Source organism: Dreissena polymorpha, chromosome 15 (assembly GCF_020536995.1).
Source record: "Dreissena polymorpha isolate Duluth1 chromosome 15, UMN_Dpol_1.0, whole genome shotgun sequence".
Classification (NCBI taxonomy): Eukaryota; Metazoa; Mollusca; class Bivalvia; order Myida; family Dreissenidae; genus Dreissena; species Dreissena polymorpha.
Genome location: NC_068369.1, coordinates 13,348,284 through 13,355,029, shown reverse-complemented (window position 1 = coordinate 13,355,029; position 6,746 = coordinate 13,348,284).

Sequence of the window (6,746 nt, the reverse complement as noted above, 5' to 3'; positions counted from 1 at the left end):
AAGTGTTTGTAGATTTTCTTCACCCGTGGGATTTTGACGGGGGATCCCGTCAAAATCCCATATCCATTAAACTCCAACGGGGTTTTCACGGGGGACCCCGTCAAACTTCCATTTAAATTAAACTCCAATGGGAGTTTGACGGAGGCCTCACGTCTAACTCCAATTTATAAAGAATTCCAATGGGAGTTTGACCGGAGAAGGGAGGGGGGATCAGACTTCAATAAACAGTTTATACCCATTGCAATATATTCCATTGCATAAAGAGCAAAAGACACCAAACTTTATTAAATAATTGATGTTTTCTTTTTAAGGTGTCAAAATCAATTTATAATTATTGAAATTTCTTAACTCAGTACGTTACGTTGAATAAACTGTCTTTTAGTAAGAGATTCATATTGATATTTCTGGAAAGATGAATTTAAAACGTTCCATAATTTTGAAAGACTCAATGTATATATAATAAAGTGACTTATCTCGAAAATATATTACATTTACCTTTTGATAATCCAAACGTTGCTTTTATCCATTACTGTGATGATAAATACAATCCAGAAAGACAATAACATTGGAAACATACTTATTGTCATTCAGAATTGTATTATTGTGTTATTTATTCCCGTTTAATAGTTTTGGAGGTTTTTTTCCTAGAAATTTAGCTTGCAAACATTTTCGGTGCAATGTCGTACCTAAGTGTACCGGTTACATTCCACAAGTTTTTTTTACACAAAATGCCTGAATAGGGCAGTGTGTTAGGTTCATTGTTTTGTTATTGTAGTTGTTGTGTTTTTTAATCTTTAACAACACCGTGCACTGGTAGCGTTATTAGCAGAGACATGCGGGAGTCTTCTTGAAACATACTGTACTGGCTAGTTTCAATTATGGGACACAACATCACTTCTCCAATAGAATCGATGATGTTTAAATACATTTGAGTTATATTTGCAGTTTCAGTTATTAACTGTTTTGTTTTCTGATAAGAATATGATATCCCAGACGTTAGTTCCTGTGCTGTCTTTTTCCCTCTAAACAAACCGACACATTACATCATGGACTTAGATCACTTTTCATTATTGTGTATAAAATACAAAATACCACACACAACTGAAATATTTGATATAACCCATATAAGCAGCATGATTTCCTTTCTAAATGTAATAAAAACTTAATTTAAAATGATGAACTAGTAGTTTCATGAAAACAGGAAACCAAGAAAAATGGTGAAACCAACAAAGGCATAGAATTGTGAAATATGCAAGCCAGAGTTCTCGACTTATTATGATTGTTGAACGCTGCACTTCTATACACCAAAACCTACCTTTGTGATACAGTCTCTAAATAAACCTCAGTAGTAACAATTTTAGTCTGTGCAATAAAAGAATGCATGAACATACTTTTTACAATTTAATGATATTTCATCAAAACTTCATTATTCATGAACACATATCAATACACCTGGCATAAAAAAATAAGCAATTTGTTACACGTATTAAGCAAGTTGATATTACAAAATTAATAACATATTGGGAGAAAACAGCTAATCTTCTGCAGTTATGCAGGCAACACACATGTAAGCATAAGAGCCATTATCGTATGGGGCAGGGTATTAATGTTGCTGAAGAAAAATCATCATCACATAAGAATTTTTCATCATGGAGATTGGACTATAAATGCGACTGAGAGTGTTAACATGTTTTTACCAGAGTCATGTAAGGAAAAAAGCCCCGCCCCTTGGTGGCCATGTTTTTCATGATATCATTGGGACACTCTATAGAGTGTTAAAAAGGTTTTTCTATAGCTATATATAGACATATAAGGAAAAATGCCCCGCCCCCTGGTGCTCATGTTTTTGAACCAACCGGAACCATTTTTGAACTTGCCCAAGATATCATTGGGACAAATCTTCTGACCAAGTTTCATGATGACGGACAATAAACCGGAACAATTTTTTAACTTGTCCAAGATTTCATTTGGTAAAATGCTCTGACCAAATTTCATGAAGTTTGGACTATTAATGTGGCCTCAAGATTGTTTACTAGGCAAATGTTGACGCCACACAACACGCGTCACTGACGATCAAAACAGCTCACCATTAGCACATTGAGCTCAGGTGAGCTAAAGGGCAAAAAGATAATCACTTGAAATTTGTTCCCACAAAAAATGGTTCTGGGCAACTTCCTAACCATGAACATATTCAGTAGTGTGTCCTGCTTCATTAACACATACTTTCATCCTTAAATATGTTTTGCCATGCTTTGATCTGAATGTAAACAGAGAATGTCCAGGTCTCTAGCGGGCGTATTGACAATAAATGGCTTTGGATCACTTCGTTCAGTATGTAACACTCAACCGTGATAGGCACAGTGATCTCACCTTGACAGTCTCCAACGTCAGCTGAGTCTGGTTCTGTTGTTGATGATGACTAATCACACTGAGTTGCTTTGTCTTCATACAATGCAGTGTTGAGAGAAGTATCATCATCAGTTCTCAGTTATGGATTCATCCTCATCAAGCAGGAAACCATCGTCAAGCGCTGTTGGGGATGATTCATCATGTCGAGATGGCTTGCGCTTCTTCTGCACCCCATAACTCAGTCACTCCCTCCTGGGCATGGCCAAACTGAAAATACAAATGAGCATATCAGATGAACACCAAATAATATGAAATGTATTATATGCTATTCTAAATTGAGATAAAACAAGAGATGTGTTCATCAGAAACACAATGCCACCTACTGCGCTGCAATTTGACCTTTGACCTTGAAGGATGTTCTTGACCTTGAACTTCTACAACTCAAAATGTGCGGATTCATGAGATACACATGCATGCCAAATATCAAGTTGCTATCTTTAATATTGCAAAAGTTATGGCCAACGTTAAAGTTTTTTTTCCGGATGGACGGACAGACTGACATACTGACAGACAGTTCAACTGCTATATGCCACCCTACCGGGGGCATAAAATATAAGACCTAATGGAATTTATGAAGAAGGCATATAAGCATGCAATTTATAATGTTTCATATGGGAATTCTTTTTCTTTCTATCAGCATTTTAACCATTTTAACCCAACAACATTCAGGCTGTTTAGTTGACTTGTTACTGCATATTGTAATAATGGCAATTTCTCCATTAGATATTACAGACTACTGAAGTTGACGGCAAGTTACCTTTAAAATAGGATTTATGTGTGTTACATGAATATTATAACTTAAAAACTCTTCCATTATACAAAATTCCTTTTCTTGTAATAGAATGAGCTTCATTTTTATAAATTCATTGTCATATTTCAGCAAATGAACACCGAAAGACAATAAACAATTAATCCACCATTTACACCACACAACAACTGGCAATAAGACAAAATGCTGTCTTATTTCCAAGTATTGTGTGGTATTTAATATTACCTGAGCTAAGACACCTTATTAAATTTCCTTCCTATATTATAAATTGATCAACAAGCACCTGTTTTAAATTAAATTCTTAGATTTAATATTCCTTGATCAATGGATTAAAACTAAATTATTAATTAAATTCTTATCTTAATTATTAAATGACTCATGTATCAAAACTAAATTTATAATTATATCATATATTAAATGATCAATGTATTAAAACTTTCCTTAACTTATAAAACTGAAGCACTTTTTTAATTAAGCACATTCTTCGATGGTTTAAACTACACAAAATAAACACACCATTATTTATACCAATTGACACAAATTAAGATTGTGAATTAGAATGAAGTCAAATTATTAATGTTTAAATTGTTATAAATAGTTGATTTAATTGGGTAGGGCTAATCTTATCTGGCACCATACTGTGTCTGCCATTATAAATTTGAGATACATCAACTGATAAAGCTTTAGGCAACTGTCTTTTGTTTCAAACGTTCGCAATCATCATCATCATCATCATCATCATCATCATCATCATCATCATCATCATCATCATCATCATCATCTTCTTCTTCTTCTTCTTCTTCTTCTTCTTCTTCTTCTTCGTTCTCGTTGTCGTCGTCATCATCACCATCATCATCATCATCATCATCATCATCATCATCATCATCATCATCATCATCATCATCATCATCATCATCATCATCATCATCATCATCATCATCATCATCATCACCATCATCATTATCATCATCATCATCATCACCACAATTATCATAAACAGCAGCAGTAAAAGCAGCAGCAACAGCATATTTAACATCAGCACTAGCAGAAGCATAACTATAATTTTCATCATCTTAATTTTTTGATGATGATGACTGTTAGCATAAAAGTGAGCAATGGTAAAAAAAGGCAAACAAAAAGACAACCTCCATGCTTTCACATGTTTGCGATGTAAATGGAAGCAAATGCCTTTTTCATTCTTTAAATCAATAATAAAGAGAATGATCGACGATACACAGAAAAAACACACTTTTATATTAAGTTTACAAATAAGTATAGACAGCTGCATAACGCGGCCATAGGCACTGTTACCTGAAATTAAATACATTTATTCTGGAAGAAGGGGTAAGGGATCGCTAGGACCACTGTGTTCTCAGAAAAAGCCATGTTGTTCAGGGGCAGAGCCCTTCTGCAGTTCACAAAATATAGATTTCTTAACATAAAAAACACCTTATTATAAGGTCGACGTTTTCTTTCAATATTTATCTATTTATTTCTTGAAACATTTGGTATATCACGACGCTTATTAAAAATAATTGTGAAACCAAAAACATATTTTTTAGCAAGTCCATGAATCAATCTGCCTTTTCAGAGATGTGTTCGAAAGATTAAACTTATTTTTTTATTTCTATGCAGCGTAGCGCACAAGTTAAGGGCGCGTTGCCAAGTCACTTTAACACTATCAATTTGTCATAAAACAACATTTTTTTATCATATTGACGCCAAAAAAAAAAAAAAAAAAAAATTCTGATATGTTATATATGAACAAGGTAGGTATCTCTTGACACAGAAAAATCACCTTCATCAACATTTTAAGCGATAAATTGCCTAAATGGCGGTCGATTTTCGTAAACCATGTTCCATTTTGTTGGGAAAGGGTGCCTCGTGACGAAAAATGACCACAAACGGCTACTTGCCGACATAAACTACAAGAAAATACTTCTCGAACTCTTCTTTTCTTTTGTATATATTTGTAGTGTAGCTTTGCGATACAGAAACCACCAACATAACGTACTCTTGCCTGTGCTGCATTGGTGATTTTTCTTTCTGTGCTTTTTTTACTTGTAATTGGGATCATTTCAGCTTGTTTTTTAAGTATATATATTCGAACCGAATTTGTAATATTAAAAGACACATGTTAATGTTCCTCTGTAAATACTTCATTATTAAAGAATGACAAACAACTCATTCTGTACTCAGCACTTGTCTGATAAACATGCATCTTTGAGTAAAATTATGTTAGCTTTTGTGCAGAAACAGGTGCCACATTACTTGCATCAATTTTTAAACTCTCCATGAACAACATACTTTTTGAATATATAATTTTCAAAAAGTGTTCAAATTTCTCCCTATCAATATTACTTACAATATTGTTTGCTTTCAACTGCATTGGTGTTACAACATTTTCACATTTTAAATTCTGTAAAATTGCATGTAAATCTAAATCTTCAGGCAACTGAATGTTTTCAGTTTGAAGTTCATCGATACTTTTGATGATGTTGTCAAATTCTTCATCGAATTCTTCAGAGGTACTTTCATTTTCACCAATGTCAATATCAGCCTCTGATGTAAGCAGGTCCTCAACTGTAACGTTTGAAAGCTCAGCATTATCTTCCCTTGTTCTGAAACAGATGACATGTCATAAGCTTTAAATTCTCAATGTAAGATGTAGACAAAATATTTCTTTAACCACTATGTACATTTTTTTATTAATAGGCCCTTAAGTCCAAATTTTTTTCTTATTTTGACAACATTAAAGATTAAAAAGAAGAAAATTTGATTTCAAGAAAATTGATAATAACTGCACTGATTTCAGTGATTTTTACTTGTTGAGTCAAAACAATAAACACATAGTTCTTAATACATGTATCAACTATAGCTGCATATATACGGGTATATGAGTCGTGTTCTGAGAAAACTGGACATGTGCGTTAAGTGTCGTCCAAGATTAGCCTGTGCAGTCCGCACAGGCTATTCAGTGACGACACTTTCCGCCGAAATTGGATTTTTGCTAAGAAGAGACTTCATTTAACGAAACATGTCATAAAAGCGGAAGGTTTCGTCTCTGATGATTAGCCTGTGCGGACTGAACAGGCTAATCTGGGATGACACTTTACGCACATGCATTATGTCTAATTTTCTCAGAACATGACATATACATATGAGCCTGGCAATGTTAATGGTTTAATGCATGTGCGTAAAGTGTCGCACAGGCTAAAAGAGACGACACTTTCCGCCTAAACTTGATTTTTGCTGAGAAGAGACTTTCGTTAAAAGAAAATATCATAAAAGCGAGAAGTCATCCCTGATTAGCCTGTGCAGACTGCACAGGCTAATCAATGACAACACTTGACCCACATGCGTTAAACCCCCATTTCGCATAGCAAGATCCAAATAGAGACAAAAATACATAGTTTTTGGTTTCCGCTTATAGAAATAGTTTTGAATTCAGTTGTAAAAATTAAACTTTTCTGGCGATAAACTTATTTGCTTATTGAAATCAATTTCACAAAAGGTCAGAACAATTTAACAGGCAATACACGAGTATGTTTAAAGGTAAGATAAAACA